General features: G+C 48.9%; 1 protein-coding gene across 1 annotated transcript in view; it reads right to left on the bottom strand.

Moving 5' to 3' along the window:
• LOC119373851 (protein-cysteine N-palmitoyltransferase Rasp) overlaps window positions 1-13,772 on the bottom strand; it is a 67,787-nt gene that overhangs the window by 29,791 nt on the left and 24,224 nt on the right. The gene's annotated exons all lie outside the window — the stretch shown is intronic.

Consider the following 13,772-nt stretch of genomic DNA (forward strand, 5'->3'; position numbering starts at 1 on the left):
GTTGACACATCATCTGTCTGATCCAAGGAAAACGTAGGGCAGAAAGCAAATTCTTAACTCCTAGTACCTCTTTCGTAAAATATATATATTTAGTGCTAAAATTCAAGTTGCCTTTTCCGTCGGACCTTGAACATACACTCACAGGGTCCCTTACGTACTCACCTAAGACGACTGGAACGCGAAAGCGATCTTTTTCTTCTCACTCGATGTATTGTTCCGGACCCGCCACTTTCTGAAGGCTTTCTGCACCTAACGTGGTTTTCCACTGCCTCCGTGATCGGAGCCAACTCACCTGGTTTTGCACTGCCTCCGTGACCGGCTCCCATTTGACCAAGCTACGTTGTCATGTGATGACGTCATCATGTGACGTTACGTCACGTTACGTCACTGTGACGTTACAATACCGCTATAATGACGTCGCAAATTTTCGCGATCTCTAATGTCACCATGACGTCATAACGTGATGATGATTTTTAACAGCGAAGCTGTTCCGCAAATCGTATATTGTTCACCCCGTACCAAAAAAATATCATAAGCATAAGCGGGTACGCGCCACAGAAATTGGGTATATCCCACTACTCACCACTGGCTACTAAAAATGAAGAAAAACTATCGTCATCGAACGGGTATGTGCCACTGTGCCGCCTCTCAGAAAACTGTCATCGTGATAAATGGATATGAAGCACAGAAATTGGGTGTAATCCCACTACACACAACTAACACTAAAAAGCAAGAAGGCAACAGTTAGCCTAACAAATGGCTGCGAAGCGACGGCGACGAGCCGAAGATCCCGAGTACGTACAAGGAGAGAATACTGCAACGGAAAATGCAACAGATGCGGCAAGAAGATCACGAAGCGATGGAAGGCCTACGCCAGCGACGAAGTGCCCGTAGATCTATGAGAGGTGCGAACGCTTGGTTTCAGCGCGAGGTTCTGTCTCTAGAGTTTGGACATCCGTAACGTGTCTGTGACTATCTGTGGTTCAACTTGAACCTCTCTGCGCTGTGAATCAACGTAGAAACAACCTAGCATTACCTAGCTAAACCTAGCTACGACCCAGACAACCCAGAAACAACCATATTAGCCTTCAGAATCGTCCAGTTTCGCTGTTAAAAGCTTTGAAAGGCTTAGTGCAAGCTTCGCCTGATTTTTTTGTATCACTCGTATAGACGCCGCCGATGGGGGACGCCGACGTGGGACGCCGGTGAATTTTCGCGTGTGAGGAGGCGTTCGCCCTAATGAGAAACGAATGTGTATGATGTTTGGTGGGACACGCTGCAGTTCATAACGTTCGTACTAAAAAGGCTCGTATTCGCTAAAAAAAGAAAAAAAAAAACGAAAAAGATTGGCTGCGTACCTGGGTGCTTCGCTGCAAATGTCGTCGAAAGACGATAGTCTTTTGTCGGCCGTTCTACATGAGTCCTCCTCCTGTATGTTGAATCGCTGCATCTGGCTCATAGCATCGCATTTCGAGCGCAGCCTAAGAAACACTAGGGTCTTTAGAATTGTGTATCTATGTATTTTCTGGTAAAGAAACACGCCACCTAATACTTACGCATTGATGTTGCGCCTCAGATATGGGTATTATTTGTTTTTTGATGGACAATGTTCGCAAGTATGAACGCCGCTTCCAGTTCAAGAAGGCTGGGCGTTCACCAAGTGCTTAAACTTTGCCCGGGTGGCTGAATCGTGTGACAGAAAGACAGACCGACCAAGAGAAACTATCGTCTTTAAAAAGAAAACATGGCTGATCCCTCTGTCATAGGAATCGGTATAACACGAAAGTGAAACGTGTCTTCACAGACGTAGTTGAGCGTTTGTTGCGCATTCTTTCACCCCAAGCGCGAAGGAATGAATGGAACAGCAGTAAATTGAAATGTCACGCGAAGAAGTGTAAGCAGCTCGAAACTTGCAACGCGCTGCTCAAACAGAAAGGACGCATGGAACGAACATACAGTGTATGAGCGCGAACACTCAGAATTGCGACCTATTTTTGTGTGAGCAGCGCGCTCCTTTCGCAAACGCGGCCGCTGCAGTCAGCGAGGTGACCTTCGTGCTCTCAACGCAAACTTGTGCTGAGAGCACAAGACGTACAAACCACCGCCATCACGAGATAATCGCGCGTACGATCGACCACGCCTTTAGAGGCGCGCGCTCATCTGCGTGGGGCGAACGCCTTTAAATGGGTCATGAAACACTTTTCCATGTAATGATGTAATGACCTCAGTATCGGAGTTTACTGCCTCCCGAAACGATTGCCGCAAAAATTTCTCGAATCCGTCAAGAATTAGCGGAGTTACGAGGGTTCGGCGCACGCTCTCAGCGCTTTCTCTCTTTCCTCGTGCCGACGAGCGCACTGGTCGTGACGACACAGGGAGGGATGGCGCGGGGGAAAGAAGTTACGTCGGCGCGCCTCATGAATCGCGATCGCTCTCTCGCTGTGATTCGCGTGCGCGAGTGCGGCTACCGTGTACCGTGAGTGCGAGTGGCGGCACCCCGTGGCAAGAAGCGCATCTCATCCGGACGCCGCTCTCGATTTACGTCGGATATCGGCCAGTGAGGATGCTATGTCTTTTGCGACGCGGCGATGCAGATCGCGATGTGAACCGGCAGACGCCCCGTCCACCGACGAGAGTGAGAACCGGCCTCTGTTTGAAAAGAGGGCGCCTGAAAAAACGACAACTTTGCGTCCCGCTTGTAGCCTTTACGCGGCGCGCACGACTGCAATATTTGGCTGAGCAGTTCACAGCTTTGTCAGTTTTCCGCAGGATGTTTTTTTTAACAAGCCCAAGAGGTGCTTCATGACCGCTTTACGAGCCCCTCGTGCCATCTCACTAGTGATAAGGAACACACGCTGATGTACCACTGATGTCTGTGTACCGCCACCGGCAAATGGTGTATATAAATAGCTCGCCGTTAGCATGGCAAAGAACGTGCCGTCTGTCGCCGAATCGTTTCGCGCGGCGTGCTGCAGATCGACTGGTCATGAGTTCGACTCCCGGTGATGGAACTTTTTCTTCTATTTTTTTTCCTTTGCCATCTGTTAGTCTTTATATTTTACAACGTCATATCCGTGACGGAAATAGGTCAGTGGAGCCGTGGTGGACCCCGGCATAAAACACTTTCGTGTTAGAAATTAAACCATCTCCCGCTAAAGGGGAACATGGGGCGATGCGAAGCCGGAGCACTTGCACGATCGCGTTCCGTTGGCCTTCGTTGCGCATGCTACCGACCTCGGTCAGATTGTTATCGAACCAAAGGCGGTCGCACACGTTGCAGCTGTGCCCGAAGCTCCTTTCGAGGAATTCGCGCTGGAACTGGGCGTCGGCACCGTCGAAGCCCGGGCGTTGAAGTTGTCTAGCGAGGCGTTCTGGACGGGCGTTTGTCCGCAGACGACGCATTTGCTCGACGCTGACGCTTGGCTTCGACGTTGGCGTTGCGTACGGCGGGATTTGCTTGCCTGCGCTGCCGTTGCGTTTCGGAATGTCGAGCCCGCGTTTCATCCGTAGCAGTTTCCCGCCGACATAGACTTTCTTACAATAATGCCCGCCGACGTTGCCGTTTGCGCTGGGCTTCCCTAGCCCGGAGCTCGGGGTCCGCTTGCCGACGTTTAAGTAGCGCTTCGGCGCGTCGAGCCTTCCGCTGCTCCACCCGCTGCTCCGCGATCTCAGCAGGCGTTAAAGGCTAACTCCGGCGATTTTTTGACTATGCCAAAGTAATTGTGCTTTTATGTTCCTGAGACGCTCCCGCCACCGGTCCGATAGCAGAAATACTGGGCAAATTCGACAATAATTTTAAATAAACAAGAAAGCGCAACACCGAAACCGAAACCCAACCGAGCAGTACTGTCTTCGCGTGACTTATAAGTCGGCAAAACCGGAAATAGTGCAAGGCATGCCGGTCCCGCCAGCGCGTAGTATGAAAGCCGCGAAAGCGGCGAGGTGCAGACGCTCAGGGCAAAAGTGGCCCCATCGCAGCAGCCGTGGCATGGTCTGGCTGACCGTGCTGCGCGCACAAGCTAGTGATGCAGAACTATCGATGCTACTATCGATACTATCGATAGCTGCGTCACTATCGAACTATCGATGGTAAAACATACTATCGATAGCGCTATCGATAGTAAAAAATTCGATGGTACTATCGATAGTATAAAATCAACAACATGAACTCATTGCAGATTGAACTTGGTTCCCCGAGCGCGCGGTACGTAGTCGAGCCGGAGGAGCAGAGCAGAATGAAGGGCAAGGGAGTGGACATGTTCTTCGCCAGAGGGCATTGCTCACACGTGAAGTCAAACTGTTCAGCTCTAGCGGAAAGGAAGGCGTTACACCTGGTGGAACTGCGTGGGTTCAAATTTACATAGCATTTTATGATTTCAAAATTTAAAAAAAATCACAGCATATCCACGGAGTGAATGATGATGAGTGGGCGAAGCTGCGGAGGTTCATCAGTAAACCGTGAATCTTCCGTGAATTCTGCCCAGTACATCATCACCGACGTGAGATCGGGCGCGTTTATACTAAAGGTTCGATGAGAGTTATGACGACTTGCAGCTCACTTTAATTTTACATGTACGCTGTGAATTTTCATTGTTTAGAAAACCATTGCTTTAGAAAACTTCTGGCGTCTTTCGTTAAGCAGCTGGCGTCTTTTCGTTTTGCTTTAGAAATATCTGGCGTTCTTTCGTTTTGCTTTTAGAAAACATCTGGCGTCTTTCGTTGGTTTATTTCATCAATCAACGGCGTTTTGAACAAAAATTTTGTTGTTTAATCACGCGCAGGAGAAATCTCACCAGGCACTACCTTGGAGGTAAACAATGGCTGCTAATGGGAATGAGAGACAGAGAAGTCGGCTTTTAGCTAACACTTACACTTCTACTTCTACTAACGTTTCCTACTGGAACATGCCAATGGCTGCTAATGGGGAATGAGAGACAGAAGAATTCGGCTTTTAGTTAACGCGCACGCTGCGAATTTTTTATTGTTCAACAACGCACAGGAAAAATCTCCCACCGGCACCACCTTGGAAGTCAAGATCTGGTACTAGCGTTACGACTGGTTACGCACAACAACTACTACGACTACGAGGGACGAACGGGTGCCGCCTTAAGGAGCTTCGCCCCTAAAAATATATCAAGACCTAGGTTTGTTAATTGTAAGGTGCCACTGGTTGCTTTTGGATGTGAATTTACTGATGGACATATTCCGCCATTTTCACTGCGGAAATAATTTATTTCTTTCCCCAAAACTTGCTCATAAATTACGCGAATCTGATAGCAGGCTATCGCAAATATTTTGGCAATATGGCCGGCCCCCAACAGCATCATTATTCACACCACTATCGATAGTATTTTCACGTGGTTGCGACGGTGAAGAATGCTGCAGCGACACTGGGAAATACGGAGCTCTTTATGTGGGCCAACTTGCGCCCAGAAATTCAAGACTCAAAATACAAGCGATACACGCTGCGCACTGGTAGCGGCCAGAAGAGTCGTCGGCTGTCGAGTAATCTGATGATCGGTGGAACGCGTCCTCTTTTACACATCATTCATCGAAGTGTTCGAGCGTTGTCGCTGGTGCTCGCGTAAGCTCTCGAATAAACTTGGCTATTCATGTCCGACGCGTAATCTTAACAGAATGATCTCAAACAATCGTGAAGCTTCTCAAGCATTACGGCGCGGTCTGCTCCAAACGTTGCTAACAGTTTTTGTGACTGAAACCCGAATACGTCAAAACCAAGCAATAAACACGCGTGGCAGTAATATCGCTATTAATATTAACGATGGTACCACTGATTGGACTATCGATAGTTTATCGATAGTTACAAAGCAACTATCGATACTATCGATAGTCAATTTTCCGATAGTTCTGCATCACTAGCACAAGCTCCTCGGGACTGTCTGAACGTGACAGCTGCGATTCGTACGCATTTGGAGGCCAATTAAAATATCCATTACTGTTCGATGAAGTTGAACCTGTTTAGTTATTTCTTGCCTGGTTGCGATTCCACCCTCCAGATGGGGCCACCAGTCCAGTCGGCTCAAACTTTGGGGGCCCCGATCGGGTAAAATGCTATCGCTGAGAAGTTTGTGGACTAAGTAAAGCTGCTTAATATTGCTATGGGAATAGTACGTAAGTTTGGCAATAGCGGCGTTCAACATCGCGTTGGTAGGGCCGAAGAAATTTGATATCATCCAAGTACGAGCCACCTTTAGCACGACGCGCAGCTCACCGTATACCGAAAGGCCGGTCACGGTGCGCCCTCGCCGTATACGTTAAGGAAAGTGTTTCCACGTGGTAATCTTCACGCATGTTGAATCTTGAGCCGCTACCGTATTACTGCACTTTCCGTGCGGTAAACCGGCCCTGCTAGCTAAGACACTCTAATATAAAGACGCGGGGTAATCGTTAGGCGCGTGTATTTCGTGACTGTCAAGGTAATTACACGGGGAATCGTGTGCAGTCTACAACGCAACACCATTTGCCACCCATCGCACGCACGCTCACAAGGAATTAAAATTCGCACGCCCAGCCAACGAAGCGCTGGCCAAACGCACACAATTGTTGCATTGTGGATAGCAGACGCTATAGTGGCATCTCGTTTCCGTCACTTCCGGTTTGCCAAAAATGACGTCACGCTCCCAATGTTGCAAATAATTCTGGGAAGCAAAGTGGAGCGAGTCGGGGCAATCAATAAAATTCATTTGTAATGAATCTGCGTACCTCTCCAGCCTGTAATTTGGCATAAATGACGGACACGTGAAAAGAAACGTACCCAGCGAATTTTATTGAAAGTCATTGACCTGGAAAATCGCCGTTAAGGCCAACTCCGGCTATTTTTCTGCAACTAGCGCCGACGTTGACGTGGGAACTCATGACACCGGCGCAGCCGGCGCAATGACTGGACGTGTGTACGACCTAACGCGAGCCTTTTATCTGAACGAGGAGGGGGAGTGGAGAGGAGGAAAGGGTAGGGGGAGTGGAAAGGAGGTGTGTGGAGAGGCCTTGCGCATGCGCAGTAAGGGTGGTCACGCGGCACACCATTTGAACTCTGCCATAAGATGCTTCGCATATAAAAACAAGGCTGGCAGCAAGATTCTTAATGCGTTCGCACGCCTGATCTAAGCTATCAGAAGGAGGACCATTGGTCAGGTCACTGCGCGACATTCCAGCGGAGCTATTCAGTGAAGCACCAGCACAAACACTGAGAATCTAATACTTTCAAGCGGGATCGATATATGTGCCTGGTTACGCTAACGGTCGATCGATGCGTGACTTGTGCAGCAAATGGCTGAATATTAAACAGGAGAAAGCGATCCTGCTGCTCGCGTGGGCGTAGTGGCAGCTGCAGTTACGTTGATGCATTTTCTAGCTAAAATTCGCCTTCTTCTCATTACCGGTTTTGAAACTTCATGGGCGACATTTCCACTTAATTCTCGCCATCCTTGAAATTTGTTTCGTCCGCAAAGTTAGAGGCTTAGGAACGAAGAACAATAATAACACCGGCACGAGCCAGCAGCTACCGACGCTGCATATCTAACTTTATCACTTGACGATACTTTTATTTATTGATTTATTTATTCAAAAATACTGCCGATCTCATTTGATATGAATACACGAGGAACACATATTGAAATGCTACATATAAAAAGTCATATTCTCTACAGTCCTAAGAAACACATTTCTGGTCGATTTGGTGCAAACTTTTTTATTTTTCTGCTGATCCTGCAAGAAAACGGAAGAAAATATTTCGGAAGAACAACGAAAAAAAAAAAAAAGACTGGCGCCACTTTCTGTCCTCAAACGGGCTATTGGGACTTAAAAGGGGGGGGGGAAGCCCACAAAGCAGCTTCTGTTCTGGATACAAAAGAAAGCACCACAATTTGAGGAATTCACTGTAGATTTATCTCCAAACTCTGATTTTCTGTATTTCCTATTTCATCCAAGCTTTGGGGGTTCAGGAAAGTTTCCTGGCATGTCATATCTCACGTTGTTGGGGGGTAACAGAGTGATATTGCGCCCCTGTTCGTTTTCTTCTTCGCTTCCTCCTTGTTTATGTTGTCTGCTGGACACAATGGCTGGTCCTTGAATTAAGAATGTTGCAGTGTTCGTTTGGAACATTGAGTTCGGGTCAACTCTGAGTTTTCGAGACTACTGCGTGCTCTTGTATTTCATTCACCCATTACATCATGTCATATCCAAAAACTGTGCGAACAGTACACTGTCTTGCGCTCAATAAAATGCGGCAGTAGGACAGAAAGACTCCCGCCATGTACTTGTTGCAGTTAGCAACCATGCCTACAAGATGTACTTTCACCTTCTTCTTACCGTCCTTCGAGCACCTCTCACTACCTTCTGGCGAAATGCTGTCGGTGGTACCAATGCTGACTCGTCTTTCTGCTCGAACACGAATATTTCATTACTGAAATGTATTTAAAAATACGCACCCACTGTTCCTCTACATCACTGGAACCCTTGTTCCGGGCATCGTGCAAACTGCGGCATCATGTTCGCCATTGCTGCCCTCACTCTCACCCTCTGTGTCGCTGCCGTTGGAAGCGTCACTGCACATAAACTCGGGATCCTGAGAGTGTGACAAATAGGTGTCGTTCTCTTGCAGGAGTTCTTTATTTTCTTCTTCAATCCGGTGCTTCCCTGTCATTGACAGCGTAGTCTTAAAACCCAAAGTCCCCGATAGGGGATATGCAATTTAAACAGGTGTTAACCGCAACTTACAACACAGGTTACGCATTAAAATTGATTAGAACTTGATTTCAGACCCTTGAGTAGTGCTGTCACACATACTAGTTAAAAAGAAAGCACGCACGTGAGCCTCAAGAAAAATCTCATCACTCACCACGAGGGCGAACAAGTTGACGTTTGCTGGGAAACGCCATTTGCAAACCCACCACGCGTCACAGATGCAAGAAATGGAGCGTCATCTCGTTGAGCTTAAGAAGAGTGATGCTCTCCACGCGGGAAATTCAAGTTCAAGGTAAAAAACGGGGCAGCTATGCACTAGTAGTGCGAACACTAAGGAAGTGGTGGAGCTGTCGGAGCTGGCGGCGTTGCCCTCCTCTTTTCCCTCCTCCTCGCCCTCACTTCTCTTTCCCACTCCTTGCTATACTATACTATACATGACAGCTCCACTAACGTGAAACCTGTGGAGGTGCGGTGTTTCTCATTAGAGGTGTGCACGAGCTCCGGGTAGCCCGAAAGCCCGAGCCCGACCCGGCCCGCGGGCCGGGCTCGGGCGGGCCGACGTATTTTCACCTCGGGCCCGGGCCGGGTTCGGGCTACTTGGAGTTTTATCGGGCCGGGATCGGGCCCGGCGCAAAGCCCGACTCAAGCCCGAAATATAGAGAATGAGCGGGAATTGTTTTCCAGCACGCATACAGCGGCTTTTCCGCGACCGCCCTTTACCGCTTTGCCTTTCCATTCGCTACTTTAAACAAAAGGGGAGCAGGTAAAGCACTGCCTCTGTTGCACTCCGACAAGCTGACGCTTGCATGGGCATACCCCATACACGTGACGGCTTTGGCGAGCGAGCTCCATTGTTGCTGGCATGAGGCCGTCCACTTGTATAGGAAAAGTGCCGCGCTGTCGCAGGTATGCAATGCAAATAAAATTCCCAAGCTTGCCAAGCTGGCAAAAAAGATATTAGCAATTCCGACGACGAGTGCAAGCAGCGAACGTAACTTCAGTTCGGCGGGCTACATAATACAAAAGCGCCGCACTTCGTTGAAGCCGGAATCGTTGGACTGCTTGTTGTTATTGCACGACAATTTGTAATCTGAGTAATAGAGACTCTTCGTCGTGTGTCGTTTGATGATATTTGATATGCTCAATAAAACGCCAAATTACCGGAAAACGATGTTTTCTTTTCGCAGAGAACCTTCAAAAAGCCGGCCCGGGCAGGGCCGGGCCCGGGATTGTGTTTTCGTACGTCGGGCCGGGCCGGGCGGGCTCGCAGCCTCTTGCCGTCGGGCTTTGGAAGGCCTTCCACAAAGCCAGCGGGCCCGGGCCGGGCTCGGGCTCGGAAATACGGCCCGTGCGCAGCTCTATTTCCCATAGCGACAGGTCAATAGCAGTGGGAGGACTGCGTCAATGCAGCTCCACTAAAGTGAAACCTAGGGAAGTGCGAAGCACCGGTCTTTCCCATAGGGACACGTCAATAGCAATGAGAGGACAGCGTCAAGGCAGCTCCACTAGCTTGAAACTAAGGGAAGTGCGAAGCACCGGTGTTTTCCATAGGGACTCATCAATAGGAATGGGAGGACTGCGTGAAGGCAGCTCCACTGACGTGAAACCTAGGGAAGTGCGAAGCACCGGTGTTTCCTATAGGGACGCGTTAATAGCAATGAGAGGACAGCGTCAAGACGGCTCCACTAACGTGAAACCTAGGGAAGTGCGAAGTACCGGTGTTTCCCAAAGGGACATGACATTAGAAATGAGAGGACAGCGTCAGGACAGCTCCACTAACGTCAAACTTAGGGTATTGCGAAGTACCGGTGTTTCCCATAGGGACACGTCAATAGCAATGGGAGGACAGCTTCAAGGCAGCTCCACTAACATGAAACCTATGGAAGTGCGAAGTACCGGTGTTTCCCAAAGGGACACGTCAATAGCAATGAGCGGACAGCGTCAAGACAGTTCCACTAACGTGAAACCTAGGGAAGTGCGAAGTACCGGTGTTTCCCATAGGGACACGCCAATAGCAATGAGAGGACATCGTCAGGACAGCTCCACTAACGTCAAACTTAGGGTATTGCGAAGTACCAGTGTTTCTCATAGGGACACGTCAATAGTGTCGCGGTGCACCGTAAACGGACAACCAAGACGTTTTGTAGAAGAGCAAGCAGCCCGTTTTATGCAGCAGCACAGACAAGACCATAGACACAAAACACGTCTTCTTCTTCGGTCAGAGTCCCGTTCCGCGAGACTGTCCGAGCCCACATCATCTTCTTCGTTGTCTGCATTAGAGCGGGCGCGGCATTTGCCTCCCATTAAAAGAGCATCGCCTCGATGCTATAGTCGGGTCAGTTGTACAATAGCAATGAGAGGACAGCGTCGCCTCATTACTACAGACAGCGTCGCAGAGAGCGTCCAGTGCGCATCGCAGAATCAGGGCTCTTCCAGAGCCAACGCGCCGTCTTATTTGCCACTCGGAGAAGCCCAGGTGGCGTTGTCTTTCGCGGGCGAGTAGGGTGCCTTGATGCGCGTTTTGTTGCGGGGCGCACGCATCGAGGCACACTACGGGCGAGCGCCCGTTCTCGCGAGCTTTTCCTCAGCGAACGCGCCGTCCTATTTGCCACATGCTCTACCGTGACGGGCGACGACAGGAGACGCCGTGAAGGGCTACGACGACAGGAGACGCCGACTGCCCAACGCATAAGGTTCTTCGCACCAAAAAATTGTTTCTGAGGACGAGCTGCGCTAGCTTGAACAAATGGCCCCAAATCGGGTTACGGGGACTGATGAGAATAAGAGGAAAAACAAAGCTAAAATTTGAGTAATCACTGAAAATTGATTAGTAGAGATGAACCTAGAGACTGCAGCAATAAAATTGCAGTAGCGTCGGCAGAAACAACAGCAGTGAAAGCAGTAGAAGTGAAAATATTTCATTAAATTATGCGTGTTTTTAGTCGCACACTCATAAGCACGACAAAAAACAATATTATTGTAGTGGTAAATACGGTTACCGTAGAGAAACGAAGAAGTAGACGGTTGTTGTGTGGTGCTCGTGCTGGCTCAGTTTTTGGGAACTGACTGCTGTCCCGTCGCTGTCCCGCCTCTAAAACGCTCACCGTACCTAAACTATAAACGCATACTATCATTATAAATATACCATCGCACACATGTTTTAGAAAAAAAAATCTAATGTGATGTTAGTGCTGCACAGATGCGTTATTATAAAAAAAACGGAACATATACTGATTTGCTAATTACCTTGCACAATAAAATATAATCATTAAGATAAAAAACACCAGAAACAGAAGGACTATTTGCAACTGCATGGTGAGCAGTGGTTTTTGTAAGAATCATACAAAAGTGTAAATAGGGACTTAGTATTAGTGAGCGATTTATGTAAATAATTCCTTTTTCTGCTTTGAAGAGGAAAATAGGGGTATTCGAGCGTTGATTGACATAAAGGCCTCAAATGTATCCTGAGTGGCTTCAGGGTCCGTCGTCATCGGTTGTGGCGTCTCGCAGAGAAAGAAAACATGTGTTTGTATTCGGAAGAGAAAACCAGAGAAAAAAAAAAACGAAGACAGCGAAGACGAAAAATGCGACAGGACAAGGCCTCGTCTGGTTGTTGGTTTTCGCTGTCTTCGTTTTTAGATGCGAAGCATCTTAAGGCGGAGCTCAATCCGGTGGTGGTGGTGGTGTGCTGCATGACCACGCTTACTGCGCATGCGCATGTCCTGTCCACACACCTCCTCTTCCCTTCCCCTCACCATTCCCCATGTCCTTTACCCCTCTCCCCTTCCACTCTCCACTCAGCCCTCTCCCCATCCCCTCTCCCAACCCCCTCTCCCCTTCCCCTCTCCACTTTCCCTCTCCACTATTCCTCTGAAACGCGGGCTAGACATGCCGAAATTCTCTTCTGCGCAACGCCGCGATGAGCTCGAGCGCATGCGCGTCCCCTCCCCTTCTCTCTCCTCTCCTACGCTGCCCCCCTCTCGCCCGCCTGTCGACCGCGTTCCCCGCTCGCCCTGTGAGAATTAACGGCCAGGCTAGATGGAAGATACGACGCGCGTAGCGTCCCTCTTTGCGTTCCACGACGCGAGGTCGGTAGCATGCCCAACGAACGCCAACGGAACGCGATCGTGCAAGTGCTCCGGCTTCGCATCGCCTCATGGTCCCCTTTAGCGGGAGATGGTGTAATTTTAGGGGCGAAGCTCCTTAAGGCGGCACCCGTTTGTCCCTCGTAGTCGTAGTAGTGCGTAACCAGTCGTAACGCTAGTACCAGATCTTGACCTCCAAGGTGGTGCCGGTGGGAGATTTTTCCTGTGCGTTGTTGAACAATAAAGAATTCGCAGCGTGCGCGTTAACTAAAAGCCGAATTCTTCTGTCTCTCATTCCCCATTAGCAGCCATTGGCATGTTCCAGTAGGAAACGTTAGTATAAGTATAAGTGTAAGTGTTAGCTAAAAGCCGACTTCTTCTGTCTCTCATTCCCATTAGCAGCCATTGTTTACCTCCAAGGTAGTGCCTGGTGAGATTTCTCCTGCGCGTGATTAAACAATAAAAATTTTGTTCAAAACGCCGTTGATTGATGAAATAAACCAACGAAAGACGCCAGATGTTTTCTAAAAGCAAAACGAAAGAACGCCAGATGTTTCTAAAGCAAAACGAAAAGACGCCAGCTGCTTAACGAAAGACGCCAGATGTTTTCTAAAGCAATGGTTTTCTAAACAATGAAAATTCACGGCGTACATGTAAAATAAAGTGAGCTGCAAGTCGTCATAACTCATCGAACCTCATCGAACGCGCCCGATCTCACGTCGGTGATGATGTACTGGGCAGAATTCACGGAAGATTCACGGTTTACCGATGAACCTCCGCAGCTTTGCCCACTCATCATCATTCACTCCGTGGATATGCTGTGATTTTTTTTCCCTCAATTCCTCCTTCGAATAGTATAAACCAAGTCGCCCAACGAGCTACGTTACTGTGTTCATTACCACGAGGAATATTCCTCGTACAGAATGGAGCGCTTTCAGGGCCAAATTGAATGTACTGCCACCCCGCGTGCTTGCTGGATCAGCC

This window comes from Rhipicephalus sanguineus, chromosome 11, assembly GCF_013339695.2.
Source record: "Rhipicephalus sanguineus isolate Rsan-2018 chromosome 11, BIME_Rsan_1.4, whole genome shotgun sequence".
Taxonomy (NCBI): Eukaryota; Metazoa; Arthropoda; class Arachnida; order Ixodida; family Ixodidae; genus Rhipicephalus; species Rhipicephalus sanguineus.